This window comes from Phoxinus phoxinus (genome assembly GCF_949152265.1).
Source record: "Phoxinus phoxinus genome assembly, chromosome: 24".
In the NCBI taxonomy this organism is placed as follows: Eukaryota; Metazoa; Chordata; class Actinopteri; order Cypriniformes; family Leuciscidae; genus Phoxinus; species Phoxinus phoxinus.
The window spans coordinates 8,509,588-8,527,035 of record NC_136899.1 but is presented as its reverse complement, the minus strand read 5'-3'; the positions used below and the strand labels follow the sequence as shown (position 1 = coordinate 8,527,035).

The 17,448-nt window shown below is 36.4% G+C and overlaps 1 protein-coding gene across 4 annotated transcripts in view; it reads left to right on the top strand.

Annotated features, from left to right (window-relative positions):
* The first annotated feature begins 12,707 nt into the window (after positions 1–12,707).
* Positions 12,708–17,448, top strand: part of adipoqa (adiponectin, C1Q and collagen domain containing, a) — a 22,025-nt gene continuing 17,284 nt past the window's right edge. Inside the window, exons 1-3 of one of the 4 annotated variants that reach the window (XM_079601297.1) lie at positions 12,729–12,829; positions 15,103–15,154; positions 15,928–16,011. The gene's annotated coding sequence lies outside the window, so the exon portion shown is untranslated. Of the gene's footprint in view, positions 12,830–12,901; positions 13,215–15,102; positions 15,155–15,927; positions 16,012–17,448 lie in introns of those variants that run through there. The other 3 variants (XM_079601294.1, XM_079601296.1, XM_079601295.1) reach the window with 3 other exon arrangements.

Sequence of the window (17,448 nt, the reverse complement as noted above, 5' to 3'; positions counted from 1 at the left end):
AAGCACCCATGAAATCTCTTCATCATTCTGTTTACCAATACACAAGAATAATAATGAAATGCCAAAAAGCTTTCATAAACCATAATGTGATGCCTTGAAGCCAAAACATGCAACAGAAACTGTTCACAACTTATTTACAGTTTTTAATCATTACGAGCATTTTATATGTTTTGATTCTGGTAGTTAAGTTTTGTAATCTATATTTACATTTGTTTAGCATTAAAGGGACAGGCTTCTCAGCGTTGACTCCTCAAGACTTGAATAATGTGGGATAGGTCCAGGGGTCCCAAGATGGGATGTGACTGTTCTAATCAGCTGGTCTGCATTTACAAATGCAGCAACATTCACAATCGGACAAGAGAAATGTTATAAGAGAAATAAATCACATGTAGCTAAGATTTTGAACTCTGAAGCAGATTTGAAAGATGTAGATATTTTTTTACGACTTCTTCAAAGTATTTCTTACTGTAAGTGTTTTGTGTTTTGGTATCAAATTTTTACTGATCAGTTTCATTTGTACTTATTCAGTATACTTTCTTGTTAGGGTCACACTAAAAACTGTAATGTAAAAAAAAGCAGCGTCTCATTTTACACTACTGTTCAAAAGTTTGAGGCCAGTAATACTTTAATTTCTCAAGGATGCATTAAATATATCAAAAGTGACAGTTAAGACATTTAGATAGCAGCATATTAGAATGATTTCTGAAGGATCGTGACACTGGAGATGCTGAAATTCAGCTTTGCATCACATGAATACATTTAAATAGTTATTTTAAATTGTCATCATGTATTTTACAATATTACTGTTTTTACCGATTTTCAAATAAATGTAGCCATGGCGAGCATAAGAGACTTCTTTAAAAAAAAAAACGTTTAAAAACATTTACCAACCCCAAACTTTTGAACAGTACCGTACTTTTTTTAAATGTTTTTTTTTTCTTCTTTTTTTTTATTACAAATCCAGTTATCACTTATCGCCTCATATAGTAATGGAGCATTACCCAGAAACAGTCATATAATCTATAAATATGATTATAGAACATAGAACATAAACACAAGCATTCAGATGAGAGCCGTTTCACAGGATTAATTTTTACAAGAGTTGAATTTATGAAACTGACTGACATTTCTCCGAAAGTTTGATTACAATGTTTATTTTTAGGGTTATTTGTAGGGTAGGTTATTTGTATGAAACAAACTTTAGTGAATATTTTTGAGGATCATTTCTTGATGAAGGTGTGTAAGCCATTTTTATGAGTGGCCGTTCTGGTACAGCATTGCAAAGCTGACGATGTGCAAAACTTTCTGTGAATTCTGTACATTAAGCAAGAATGTTGTAAGCCACCAATGCTGTACTGTATATGTTGTGCCAGGATACATATGGAAATGCAAGATAACAGCACTTTGAAATGCATAAAAATGCAAATGAACAGCACAGTGAATGCAATTTTTGGACATTAATCAAAAACTACATTTGCTACTTTTTTCTAGCTCGCTTAATGCAATCCAAATAAGATTGAAATTGCTGATTTTTTTTTCTTCCTTAGATTTTTTTGACATTCCTAAAAATGAAGTTAATACATCAGTGATCACCAAATCGAGATTTTGTTTTGTTGTTGTGCTGTGATTGCACGTTAAAAGCATTGAAATATTTGACAGATGATCACTATTTCGTTTGTACAAGTGTGTGTGTGTGCTAACATCCGTCTGTATATTACCAAAGCAGATTTATTTTTCCTCTAAATGTTACAAATGTTAATGCTAATAATAAAAATATCTGTCTGCTCTGGATATACAATATGTATGTGGCTTTTATAGAAATTACTATTTTTGTTTATTTGTAACATGCTTTGTATACAATTTGTACAACAGAGAGAAGCATAGTTCAGAGTTTGTGCTCTATTGATATTTCCAGATTGCTTTGCTATTGTGTATAAGAAATCTACGGTGATCTGAGCTGTCAAATATTTTCTCATATATCCTCCCTTGTGCGAAATGAGTAATGTTTCCTATTCTCTCATACCATAATGCAAAGGGTAAAGCATCTGTGTCATCTGTCTTTGTGACAGATGTCTGCTTTCTTAGTTTCTGTCATAATAGTGTGATGTACTGGGATCTGATTTGAGACTTGAAAATGGGAAAGTCACACCATAGTATGATAAATCCCAGTCTGAGAAGGATGAATCAATAGTCAAGGTGGTGGAGAGCCGGTGAGGGAGAGAGAAATGCTGAAAGACAGAAAGAGTTCTCACACCTTGAAAAAAGTAGTTGTTGACGGGCCATCAGATGCAGCAGGTGCATCCGAAAAAAGAAATATGCAGAATTAATATCAGGGTAAAAAGAATGGAGTGAGTACTGTCATTTCCAGGTATGCAAACTGCATATTTCCAGATAAGTATGCCAAACAGCAAGAGCTTTCACTTATAGTTTCACATAATTAATTCACAAATATATATAGTATGCAGGGAGTGTTTAAAAATGTGTGGGTATGTATATGTGTGGTGGTGATGGGTGAATGTCAGTAGGAAGTAAGTCAGAGTCTGTTCAACTTTGTCTAGGTCACACTGTAGACTGAGCTGTTGATAGTTCTATCACTTTTTAACTTCACACTTGCATCAGTATTGACTTCATTGCGGTCATACAATTTGATGCACACCTTGGTCACTGTGTGTGGAAGTATGTGCACATATGAGTGTGTGGGGGGTTTATAAATAACAAGGACATGAAGGGGTTTTTCAACACTATTTTTATTTTTGATAATAATTTATAAACATTTCTAGACACTGTAACTGGTTAGCGATGTTATAATATATAATATATAGCCTAATGTACATATATTTCTATAATAAATATATATAATTATATATATATATATATATAAAAGCAAGCTGCAAACTGCTATGCTAACCAGCCATTTAAATGTTGAGCAGCAAGCTCATTGGCTGCAGATGAGACATGAACCAATCAGCTTGTGCCAAGTAATTAATGCTGTAAATATCATCAGCTTGCGTTAAGGACCCATTAGCCTGATTTGAAGTGCTGTCAAATCCATCAATCGCGAATAATCACATCTAACATAAGTTTATGGTTATATAATGTGCGTGTGTGTGTATATATATATATATATATATATATATACACACACACATTATATAACCATAAACGTATGTGTATGTACATATATACATATGTACATATATACATATATACAGTATAATATTTGTTTTACACACAATATATACGTGTGTGTGTGTGTGTGTGTGTGTGTGTGTGTGTGTGTGAGATAAGTAAAAAGATAGATACACACAAATATATATGTATATATATATATATATTGTGTAAAAAATATATAGGTATAATTATATAGTATTCATAATCATTTTTCAGATTTGTTACATATATTTAAAACAAATCCCTTGCGTACAAATATATTATAAGAGTACAAATTTCTGTTCACCCAATGAGAGAATCCCGTCATTTACTTACTCTGACCCATATGACTTTGTTTCTTCCAGGAACACAGGGATGCTTTTAACCAAGATGCATTACACCAGGTTTGATGTCAATTAAATCAGATCAAATTGGTTTTATTTACAATAAAGTACACTGCAGAACACATGCTGTGACATGCTGTGTGAACTGCCCTGGAGTTTATGGTTATATGAATTTAAATACAGTTGAACAGAGGAGCAGATGGTATAAGATATACACAGAACAAAACAGAGCAACACGTATCAGCTAAATCAAATATAAACTTCTCACCTTGTAAGGCATCATAATAAATCTCCCACAGCAAAGGATGAATGTTCAGTAATACACACTTATCCTTCAGTGCAGAAAAAGACTCACTTACTGTGAACTATCGCCAAAGCCCTCAGGCCTGACCGTAATCATTTCACTGTCGGTTTGGCAGAGCATTAATGTCATTGACTTCTGTGATGGATCTGCTTGTTTATTGGGAAAAGCCTGGGATTTATTCAAATTTTAAGTAGATATGAGGAACATTTTTATATAGAGAATTTCTTTAATGCAGGGGAGTGTTTGATTGGCCACTCCAGGTGCCGCCCCTTAATTCTAAATTGTGATCACCAAAGATAGAGTTAAACCTGTATTTTTGGTAACAAACATTTTTATTAAACAAACTAAATTGAATAAAACATAAATGTTTCAAATATAGCGCACTGAAAGTATATCTATATAAAAGTTAAATTTAAACGAAATGTAATGCACATTATTTGGTGTCTTCCACATGTGTGACGGTATTAACAATTAATTGATTAATTGACGATCAACTGTAAATTATTTAAAAAAAAAACTTTGTTCATCCTATAGCATTCAACTATTATGAATGAATATTTATTTAATATTTAATTTGTATAATATTGAAATGAATGAGCATGGATTTTTATATTATTTTTCTCTCACTTCAGAAAAATAGTCCTTTCATCTTGCTTTGTATGCGGGTATACACGTATGTAATCACCATATTTTGTCTTTTTTTGTATTTGTGACAAAGATGTCCACCCACCCGATTTCTCTCTCCCTTCGTTTTTGCTTCTCCTCTCTCTGTTACTGCCAGTTCATAGAGAGAGCCATCTGCTGATGTGCTTCTCTGCGGCAGGAGCCAGATGCCCTCAGTGACAGATTAGACGCCAGTGACCCCGCAGTGACTGGCTCCAGTAAGGCGTACGGGAGGGAGCAGCACTGGCATGCTGGGCCGTCCGCTGTGGCGCACTGGCATCCTACCACCCCGCGGCTCAGTAAGCCCATCACAGCCCAGCGCTTATCTCAACCGTGCCACAGCATACAAAGAAGCACGCTCACCCAATAGAATGTTTAACCAAGTAAGTACAAATGCCACATGAAAGCAAGAAACTTCGTTATGCTGCTTACTATTAATCACATCCATTGGATGTACACACTGCTGTGTTTATCCAAAATACAATTTGAGAAATGCAGCTCAGATCCATTGTACAGTCCAGAGCTGTATGAATTCAACATGAAGTCAAAGTTACTTTCTTAAAATATCTTCCTACTCTTATCATGAATGATTAATCAGTAGAGTCTATTTGAAGGAAATAATGTTAAACTTCATAATCAAAATTTGTTCTGACATGCCTATTCAGGTGATAAACAAGCTCTAATTTTTTCAACCAGTCCCCTACAACCGCCTGTCATACAGAGAACACTTTTCAGATATGCACAAGTCAAGTCGAGTCACTTTTATTTATATCGCATTATATAATACAGATTGTTTAAAAGCATCCGTTTTATTACGGATTATTTAAGTGATAACAGGAAAATGATGCACTCCGGCTGTTGTTCAGCTGATGTCAATCTGAGTTGATTCAGTTCCGTTGTAAAGATCATCAATTATTAAATTAGTTATTTTAATCTTTAAAAACAGTTCTGCAAAAAAATTATGTCATCGTCCAGCTCAGTTCAGTTCAGTTCACATACAACAGTGTCAGTACAATCAGATCAATAATATTGTTGAATAAGTGTCCCCAACTAAGCAAGCCAGAGGCGACAGTGGCAAGAAACCCAAACTCCATCAGCAGAATGGAGAAAAAAACCTTGGGAGAATCCAGGCTCAGTCGGGGGTCCAGTTCTCCTCTGGCCAATGAAAGAACACTGTGTCGTTATGATTCAGGCTGCATCAGAATTCAGATCAGGATCGGTAGCATTCAAATAATCAGCTTTTGCTTGAAGATCGATTCCTCATGTTGGTGTGGAGCCGAAGTTGGCCATATGGTTTGTGTGGAGGACCTGTCCCGTTCTTCTCCTGGGGATCTGTGATGTCGACAAGGCGTTAACAAGAGATCGTCTAGACACGGTCTCTGCTGACATTCATGGCATTCATCAATAAACTAATTTGAATAATAGACATTGATAATGTGTTGTGTATGCCAGGTTAAAGAGATGGGTTTTTAGTCTAGATTTAAACTGACATAGTGTGTTTGCTTCCCGAACAAGGCTAGGAAGATTATTCCATGGATTGGGTGCTAAATAGGAAAAAGATCTAGATTTTGATATTCTATGTATTATAAACTGTCCAGAATTTTGAGATTGCAATAGACGTGAAGGACTTTAATCCATTAAGAGGTCGCTCAAGTACTGGGGTGCTAAACTATTTAGTGCTTTGTAAGTAATTCCGTCCTTCGGATGAGACGTTAAACCGAGGTCCTGACTCTCTGTGGTCATTAAAAATCCCAGGATGTCTTTCGAAAGGGGTGTAACCCCGACATCCTGGCCAAATTTGCCCAGTGGCCTCTGTCCATCATGGCCTCCTAATCATCCCCATATACTGATTGGCTTCATCACTGTCTCCTCTCCACCAGTAAGCTGGTGTGTGGTGGGCGTTCTGGCGCAATATGGCTGCCGTCGCATCATCCAGGTGGATGCTGCACATTGGTGGTGGTTGAGGAGATTCCCCCCTTCTATGTAAAGCGCTTTGAGTGTCCAGAAAAGCGCTATATAAATGTAATGAATTATTATTATTATTATTAATTAGCAAGATTTTAAAAAGTATTCAATGTTTAATAGGGAGCCAATGCAGTGTTGACAGAACTGGGCTAATATGATCATATTTCTAGTGAGAACTCTAGCTGATGCATTTTGGACCAGCTGGAGTTTGTTTATTAAGTGTGCGGAGCATTATAATAATCTGGCCTTGAGGTCATGAACTAACTTTTCTGCATTTGTCATTGTGCGCATATATCGTAATTTAGATACATTTTAGACTGTATATTACAATACAGTATGTTAGTACCAATATCAGCACATCAGTATATTTACAGATATTGTTACATGTACACTATAATGTTGTGATGTCTAAATTCACTTGTAACATTTAAGATGATTAATTTCGTTTTTTGGTATTATATTTTTAATTTAGGGTGCTTTCCACCATATAGCCAGTTCTCTGGATAAAATAAATTCCATCATATATATTATAAAATGGTTGCAATATTATAAAATGGTTGCTGTATATATGCACACGTTTAAAAATATTGATCCACAGTTAAAATATCAAAAAATAGCTCTCTTGCCAGGATTTGAACTCGCTTGTGTCTTCAATGCCCTTTGTTGCCCTTTTCCAGGCCATTTGCAAAGCAGTCTCCCAGAGCGCAGTGCTCTCGTAAAAGATTTCTGTCATCGAATGCCTTTCCTGTGCATCAGAGCACAACCTCTTTAGAGATTTCCCAATGAACAGTCAAAACTGCACCTAAATGGCTCTATTATGTCTGACCTCAGGTTCCTCAGTTGAAAAGGTTTGAATCGTTGCGAGTCAAACTGGGTCAGCACGCCATTTCTACTTAGCTGCTGTTCTTTTATAGTGTGTAAATGTCATCTGTGAGAATGTGTGCTAGGCTCTGGGATATGAAAAAGTTCAATTACATTGATCACACAAACCGGTGATTAAAAGACATCTGTGAATTCAGGGGGTGGGAAAAGAAAAATGATTAAAAGATCATTGTGATGCTAATTTGTTCCTCAGAGGGAATTTTCTGCTTAATCTTATTTGTGAAATTTTTTGCTAAATTGAAAGCACGATAGTTCAGTCACTGCATTTATTTATATATATATATATATATATATATATATATATATATATATATATATATATATATATATATAGCCATGTTAGTTTGAATATTAACTTTTTATTTAAGAATGTTTTCACTTTGATAAAGTTGACTTTTTATACAGAATCTACTTTTAGAAAGAATAAAATACAGACAAATTCTGTAAAAGTCGTGACATTTTAAGCCTTTTTAATCTTTTTTTAGGATTCAAAGTAAAGATGTAGGTGTTTTTATTTATGATTTTATTACACTACTTAGCTGTAACTGTGTATCATTTAATGAATACCCTGATGTTGTACATAGGAACCCAATTTGTCTTTCAGTAGTGTTTCTTGAGGAATGAGGAGGGGGAGGGGGGGTCAGCAATGGTGAATTATAGATGTGAGAAATTTTTCTTTGCTCACAAGTTACAGAGAACTGATATTAAATTAAATGAAAACAGTACAGTCAATTCACTTTTATCAACTGATGCATGAATTATTATATCACAAAGAAAGATCGATCAGCATTTCATTATTCTTCAAAACAAGAGCATAGTCATTCCCAATTTCCCTCTCTCTTTTACAAAAGGATTTTGAGAGAGTTATCTGTCCAAATCAACAGAAGATAATGGCAAATAGAGGTACTGGCAGCGTTGCTGAATTTATGTTATTATAAAAACATTAAAAAAAGAAAATAGGAAGACATATAGGATCAAAGGTCACTCATGGTCTACGAATCACTGTGATTGGTTAACATGGATTTAAAAAATAAAGATAAAAAAAAAAAAAAACTTGTCTATTGGCCATGCATCATAGGGTTAAAATGTAAAATAATGTAGATAAGTACTTACTGTATGTAATGTTAATTAGATTTATAACTTAGATACAGTTTAACTAGAAGTACACCAGAGTTATTTTAATATTAAGTACTTTTGTGTTCATATTTTGGTAACACTTTACAATAACGTTCATTAGTTAGGCTATGTATTAACTAACAATGAGCAATACATATGTTACAGTATTTATTCATCTTTGATAATGTTATAATCCAGCTGTTCATTGTGTGTTCATGTTAGTTCACAGTGCATTAACCAATGTTAAAAAATACAATATATGATTTTAATAATGTATTAGTAAATGTTGAAATGATCTAAGATTAATAAATGCTGTAGAAGTAGCCTATTGTTGATTCTGAATTCATGCTAACTAAAGAAGGTATAATGAAACTTCTTTTTCTTCTTAAGTTTTATTAATTTTGTAATGTGCCTTTAATGTTAGTACTTCAGCTACTTTTTATTTCAGTCTTTCATCTAATATTTCATTTTTATTTCACCTTTATTTCAGTTACTGAAAATTATTTTTTATAACTTTAGTTTTAAAGGAACACTCCGACTTTTTGGGACTTTAGCCTATTCAACTTATCCCCCAGAGTTAGATAAGTCCATATACCTTTTTCATCTTCGTGCGTGCTATAAGTCTGTTTGACGCACCCACCGCTAGCCTAGCTTAGCACAAAGACTGGATGTAAATGGTTGCAGCTAGCATACTAATCCAAATAAGTGACAAAATAACGCAAACATTTTCCTATTTACATGTTGTGATTTGTATAGTCACAGAGTGTACAAAAAACAGTCACATGAGACACAGACATATTTTAACTGTATAAATAATACTGGGAACTATATTCCCTGAAGGCGAAGCACTGCTACTTGGGCGGAGTGATAACCGCAGCACCTGAGACGCGCTCTGAACGAACTCTCTGCTCCTCACCACGGCGCGTCTCAGGTATTTTTGTATGTACATTTCTGAAATGCATTTTCTGTAAAGCTGCTTTGAAACAATATGTATTGTGAAAAGCGCTATACAAATAAATTTGAATTGAATTGAATTGAATTGACTCTTGTAGCAATTCGTAACCATTTAGGCAAATTGGTGGTTAATCCATATGAATTCGTACAATCTCATTTCTATGTTCACATACGATCTGCTTACTCCCCACTGACGGTTGGGTTTATGGGTTTTGGTGGTAGTTTTTTCAACAACAAAAAAATCATACATTTCCTTACAAAATCATAGTACGAAATTCATTCGAAATCGCCACCTCGTAAAATGATTACATTTTATCATGAGATTGTGTTGGTGGCATCATGATGTTTGTGAACACACAGCAACAAAGACAAATCTGAAAATATATAAGGCGAAGTAAAAGTTGTAGTCAAGCATGAGCAGAAATGACCATGAAATGCTCCGCCATGTGATTAAAGAACGGAGACGATGTCTGATGAATGTCTAGGCAGGAGAAGAAATTGAAGCGATGGAGATGAAGGTGCACATCAAACCCTGTGCAACAGACTGATAATATGTGAATGCGTTCTGCAGTCCAAACCCATGATTTATTCATACGGACAGCAAGCGGGGAGAAGGAAATGGCAATAGTGGGAGCTGACTGTTGAGCGGTTCTCAAGGACGCTGTTGTCTAGCGCAGATCCAGAGACGAGCGCTCTCTTACAGGGCCTCTCTGTATGCACGATCTCGCTGTCGACCCCTCATTAATTCACACGCAGCTCTCCCTTCACATGCAGCGTTCACACTACCAATGGCCGACTGGCCCTCAGGGACCCCGGCAGAAACACTGTGGCTTTTGAAGAGTTCTTTTGGCTCATTTTATGTCCTCAAAGGTGGGATAGATTAAACAGACTTCTGAATACAGAAAAGCATGGGGAAGAACCTCTCCAAAGTCCTCTGTCACTCACACACAATCTCAATCGGTGTGACTTACTGGCTGTCAAATGGGTTTGACTTGTCAGGATAATGGATCCATGCCACGCGTACAGCGAATAGCTTACATGTAGAGAGGAGCAGGAAAACAATGTGACGGCAATTCTCTTGTCACTGTTACCAATAATCCAAATAAAAAAATCTACCTTGAAGACGAACGCTGCATCCGAAATCGCATACTGAGTACTACATTTGAATTTGAATTTACTTTGCAACTTTTGAAAAAAGATTGCTATAGTATGAATATGGGTAGTATGAATGAAATTGGACGTACAACATCCGCCATGTACAAGCATCAGTTGTGTTGCTTCACTTCCATTCATAAATCCCCTCCTGTGGCCTCACGGGGATACCAACGGTGCGTCCGAAAACGCGTTCTGTCTGAGTAAGTACTATATTTGAACTTACTTCGCAACCGGTAAAAAAAAAATCTATTTAGTATGAATGTGTGTAACGGAGGCCAGCCAGTAAGAGCTGTGCGAGTAAACCTCACTCCCCTGATCTCAAGACGCGCTTTAGCGACTGACGCTAGAGACTGCGGTCTTTAGCCTCCTTGTTAGCGCGCCCGCCTACCATGCCAGAGACCGGGTTAGAGGCCAGGGGAGAGTAGGACCTGAGGTACATGTGTGAAGTATGAATGTAATCCACACGTACATCTGCCATTTTTTCATCATCACGTGACCTATTAACGTCAGTTATGTCTCTTCACCTCCACTAAATAAATCCCCTCCTGTGGCCTCATGGGATAGTAAAGTGTTCATCGAATGTGCACTTAGTCGGAAATAGTAGGTCATCCGGGGACTTTACGCCTACAGTTTTTGAATACTATGTATTCGGACATACTACTCTGTTGGCGTACTTTTTTTTGCATGCTATATCGTAGGGAAGTATTCAATTTCGGACGCAGCCAGAGTGTGTCCGACTGCATCCCGCAGTACTACAACAAACACGGCCCTACTAAATACATCTCCTACCTCAAGTTATGCCCCATACAGTGACACAGCCATACGGGATGTCAACAGAGCCCCTGCCGGTCACTAGTACTGCTCTTCTTCTACTTCACTTTCCTCGCTTTTTAAGCTTTACTATCGCCACCTAGAGATAAGGCATACAGATTGTATAAGATAGATCATCAGACGCAGTAAGTCATCCTGTTTGTTTTGCTCAGTTTATTAAAATATTTTAATTAATTAATTAAATTTGTATTATATTTTAATTTATTTTGAATTAATTATTACTTTAATTGTAATTTTGGAGGCAGCTAAAGTCTTCCATGGTTGTAAAGATCATTTGTCTTTGCTCGTGGAAAATCCCCTTTACAGAGCGCTGTTATGTAAAACACTTTTGATAATTAGCCAGATATTTTGGATAATATGACAGAACTGCACTCCTCTAGCAAAAGCAAAGTATACATTTGAGACAAGAAAAGAGATGAGGGAGACTCTGCAGCAATATCATTAGTTGACAAACCAGCACTTTTGCCTTTTGTCTCACAATCTGGTTTTAACTATTGTCAAGAAACTGTCTCCCCATGACTCAAGTAATATAATTATCAGGATACTGAATTTAGTAATGCGTAATGAAATTAAATATGAAATAAAACATCACATTTATTTCTTACTAGATTACTAGTTTTTCATCTAGATATATATTGCATCTTCGCATATTGCATGTACCACATATTATGCAGTTATTTTATGCTCTTTTCTTTTACTGTATTTCATATATGCATTAATTTTTATATAGCCTATAAGTTTCCTTTACAGTCCTTGTCAGTATTTCATGATTGGTCTTGTCAAGTTCAGTAGTTATTTATTGGGGAAAATCTAATTCATAAATTTAGTCTCAAAAGGATATTGACTGTAAATAATATGATGCGGTGCAATGATATTTGTTAAGGTCACTCTTAGACATTTTTGTATACTGACCTTAAATTTTATTTGTTGACCGCTAATCTGAATATTCACTACATGGTGGAACTCAATGTCTATGATGGTTAAGTCCCTGTATAGTATTTTCTGGTAATATATGATTTTTTTTTTTTTTTAAAGTTCATGAGTTCATCAGTAACCTTTTCCAAAGGAAAAAAACCCCCAGAAAATGTAAATCACTATGGCACAGTTTCCTGTGAATAACTCAACTGTCCAATGTGCTCGCATATGATGAAAACTGTGAAACCGCAGACACTGTTTGACATTTAACACTGACATTTTTAATTAAGTCAAGAAAGGTAACTACAAGTTAGTCTGCATGCTCACCCAATCACAGAGCACAACAATATATAAAACACTCTTATTCGTGTGCTTTCTCAGCCTTTGACATAAAACAGTTTAATTCCATCATTGCTAATTAAATGTGTAGCCACAGCTGAGAGTAAAACTGGGCAAGTGATGTGAATCGCTGAACAGACTACATTTGAGGATGCTGTGGGGTCTCAGGCTATAAACAGCTGAGTTGTGGTGTGTTGTAGCCTGTGGGTAGGTGAGTTTCAAGTCCTCCCTCCTCTTTCTGCTACTTTTGATGCCAATAGGCTGTGCATGGCACTGTTTGTTTCTGCTGAAATCAGACGATATCCTGAATCGGATCAGTCGAATTCACAGCAAATAGGAAATAATCGGTTCAAAATAATAATTCGTTCGCGAATCGGACATGCGATCGCGTCTCAGAACGGGTGACTTGAAAATAACTACAAACTTTTTCTAGAAACGTAGCGGAGTAAAATATCAGATGCTATGGTTGTTACTGTCAATGTCCACCACTTAAAAATAGATACGTTTTAACATCATGCATGCTCACGTGAGTTGAAGTAGACAATTGTTGCAATTCACGTAATTGCAATGTCGACAGCGAAACATAGTAACATTACGTGAGTACACATGATGTTGAAGGATGTTAACAACAAGCATACATGGTGGATTTTGAGTAATAGGGGAGACTGGGGATGGTTGTTCTTTTTTTTTACCTTTCTGTCAATATCGTGGAGTACTTTTAAGCCAGTGTGTTCAAAATGTGATTCAAACTAGTTACAAGTGTCTGCTATCAAATGACATAGCTATTATCTGTGTGTGTGTGTGTGTACTAAGGTGTTAGGGTGTAACGTTTCATTGTTAACCCGTCATGTAGCCTTGAACTAACAACTTGCATGAAAAAATATCTACGCAGACACACAATAAACATAATTTAAATTTGATGAGTTTAACTACAAAGCAGAAATTCCCATAACAAAAATAAAGTAAAAAAAAAAGTGTATTTCTTACCTCAAAATAGTTTTTTACACTCTAACATCTCCTGTGTTTGCCTCAGGCTCTATTTTATCCCATGTGGATTAAGGACTAAACTGAGCATGTGTGAAGTGAATCAGGTGATTTGTAACTAGTTCCTGATTGGACAAATTGAAATTGTTACAACTGACCCGTGTTACAACCATACCCGGTCTCTTCAACTCATATTGCTGTATGAGGATACAGATATGTGTACTGATAAGATAAATTCTTTCTTATACAAACTTATTGTTTTACCTTGAGACAGGTTTATCTTTGTAAGGGTTTTTACCTTTCCCAAATTTTAGTGACGTATCATGTTGCATTCTGCAGCCTGATGTGTTGGTGGTGGTGATGATGTGAGATTGTTGTGGGTGTGAGGTGCACTGCTGCTTTCCTATTAATCTGAGCGTCCATCTTTCCCTGTGTGGCTGTTCGTTGTGCTGACAGAAGGGAAGGGCATGGTGGAACATGATTAATAATTCTGCTTTGATAAATCTACCTCCAAATATACATCCAGCCTGTCAGTCACCGCCTCTGTTTTTATATATATATAGCCTATAAGTGTAATGTGTATTGAATGCATACAGTGTGTTGCCATTGGTCCTTAAGAAAAAATCCTGTGGTCATTGGATTTATTGAGTGAGAAGACACTTGCTTGAGGGGAGATGTTGAGAGTTACTATATTTCTGCTTTGATAAATCGACCTCATTTTATATCTAGCCTGTCATTCACCATCTCTGTTTTTTTATTATATATAAGTGGAATGTGTATTCAATACATAGTGTTGCCATTGGTCCTGTGCTCATTTGATTTATTGAGTGAGAAGACACTTGCTTGAGGGGAGAGATGTTAAGAGTTACTGTAAAGGTGAGTTTGTTCAATAAAAAGATTTTAGATGAGAACCCCCTTTGAGCGCTGGAGAGCAAAAACAAACATATTGATCACCCTCTTGTTACCTTTGAGCAAGTTGTCTGGAAGGTTGAAACTGTGAGGCCACACAATACCTTCACAGCAGCGCCATCTTTAATTTTTAACGGGAATGAAAGCGAGGCCGTGAGGGATAGACATACATCTCTTCAGTGGTTTGTACTGTTATTTAATGTGTTCTTGGATTGTTCTGCTGATGCAACACTGCAAACATATTTGTTCAGGATGATTTCAGTTGACAAAAAAAACCCAGACAAAATAAGCTGTGGAAAATAAGTGAAATAGGAGCTTTTTGCAGCGGATAGGCTATTGAAAATACGGCAAGTCTATCCCTCACGCTCAACCTCGATTTCATACAAAGCACTGCTCTGAATAAGGTCAATAGAATTTAGCGCTGAAGTTGCCAGGTTTCTGTACATTTGGATGTTCCTTCTGCAAATCGTTGTCAGTGAACGGCCTTTTAATGTGAAAACACCCCTTCACCACTGATTTAGCTTTTCTATTAGTTTGAGATTGGCTTTAGATTTTGCAAATGGAGTCAGACTGTTTTATCTGATACCATAGCAAACAAATGGACGAACACCAACACAAAATTGAAGACAGATTCTCATCTAAGGTAAGTGGTATCCTCTCTTGTTTTAATTTACTTTTAGCAGAGCTCTCACCATTACAAAGTTTTTACACGCACACATAAAAGTTTGTGAGGATATTGGAATAGTAATGATTTGACATGATTAATCCATGTTACATTTTCTGAAGAAAACCTTTGCCCATGATGGTAATGGTATTCTCTGGAACTCTTTTGTTCTCGTTTATTCACAATAATTGCTTTCCATGTATGTGTTTTCTCATTATGTCTGTGTGTGGTGGGACAAATATTTGTGTGTGCGCAGGCATTACTGTTTGAATTGCTGTAGCCCAGGATTTAATACTCTACTGTCGCAGCAGGACCAAAGCTTTGTAGCTTCCTTCCTCCCCAGCGAGAGTTGAAGTCCAGTAATAATGAGCTCAGTTGAAGCTGGTACAGAATGAATGTTCAGCTGGGACCAGACCTGCTGCTCCCTAAGACATTACATCCCATAGCCTGATCTGACCTGCTGTATTTCTGAGACTAAACTCAGCACAGTTTCTGCAGACCCAGCAGACTTTTCACTCCTTACTGTTTCTGTGTTAATTGATCCAGCAAAGTCAATAAAGAAAGAGGGAACGCGGGGGGGAGTTTTGAGGCAAACAGTGAGGTATTTTTAGCATCATTTCAGTTAAAGAAGCAAAATTGCAGCACATTGTACAATTGCTGTCAGATTTTATTAAGATTTATTTGAAATACGTTACTGAAACATAATCTTGACAAACAGTTTTGAACATTTCGGTCTTTCCTCATTTAAATAGATGGAGCTGTACCTGAATGACAAATGCCTACATAATACCCACGCAAAGGTGTTATTCAAGATGGTCACCAGGAAGAACTCGTAGGTAAGTTAAGGCTTTTATTTACATAGCCTATTTCATCACACAATGGATAATTGCTACATAGACATTAAAAGTGAAAGAAAAAAAGAATGAAAAATTAAAACGGAAGGAAAAAGAATTAAGAACTGACTTCCCTTAAAGAGACTTTGATGGCACCCACCCACACTATTTTAATAATACAAAATTCCATGCCGGCTTATTATTGTAGTGTAATTTGTTTAATATAATCCCGTCCCTATTTTTCAAAATTTAAAAAGTCTGGCTTTGCAAGACTGGGAGTGAAGAGTGAAGTGGAGAAGTTCAGACTAATGGAGAGCTTTTCCTCCATTCCTCTTCTTTCTTGTCTCTCCAATATCTCTCTATCACATGACCTTCGGATCGTGTTGAACATGAGTGTAGTGTGCAGCGGATCATCTGGGGAATCTGCCCCTGGGTTCATCATTAAAAAGTTTCTCAGGCAGAGAATACAGCAGCTGCGTCTCAGTGGTCCAACATCTGGGGTCTGTTGAGGAAGCGGGAGGGGGCAATGATGGGTTGTGAGGAGAGAAAAGATAATTAATTAGAGTCATTAAGTAATTAGCACTACAGTATGCAAGGAGAGAAGGGGTAAATGTGAGGTACAAATGATGCATGGTGATTTGATGATGCTATTTCTGGATGTTGATACCTGCCATGCTCAGTGTTGACATCCAGTTAATAAACTCTTGGTGGTTGGTGGTGTGTCAGTGGTCTGCTGAGATGAATACAGAAGCAATGTCAATGGAAAAGTGAAAATACTTCTGGGTGACTTCTGAATAGTGACAAAGTTTGGGCTCTAGGGAAACATTGGTGTCTGATTGCATTATCTAAAATTCACAATGTTCATGTTCATCAGAAAGAGAGGTAATTTTCATAATAACCTGCACACAATACAATCTACATGTTGCATCCCTGAAGACCTTATTATCCTGATGTTTGAGGGGTCGTCTTTATATTCATGTTCTTGCCCTTTGTACGATATGCGAATATAAACTAACTGTTAGCAAACAATATCTATGACTCTTTTATCTTCTTCTGCATCAGTTGCTTTTGCTGAACTCTCATAGCCAGTCGTTTCTCATTTAATGAACCCCCACCCATTGCCATTCCTTATTATTATTACTATTATTATTATTTATGATTGTTTTTCTACGATATTCATTCGCATCTATGCATAATTCAGATAATTCACAAGATGCATTTATAGAAATCTGACCTAGCCATAGGGCCTCGAACTTATCTCAGATTTTAATGATTTGAACCTAAAAAAAAAATGAAAAAAGTCACCTGACTGCAAGACTTCAAAATCGATATGAGCAGACTGCAGTTCCTGGTTCTCCATCTTTTATGCACTAAATATTTATGCAGAAAGTCCACAGAGGTATGTGATGGCCAGGGAGTTTGTCAGTCAACCCCTCACTG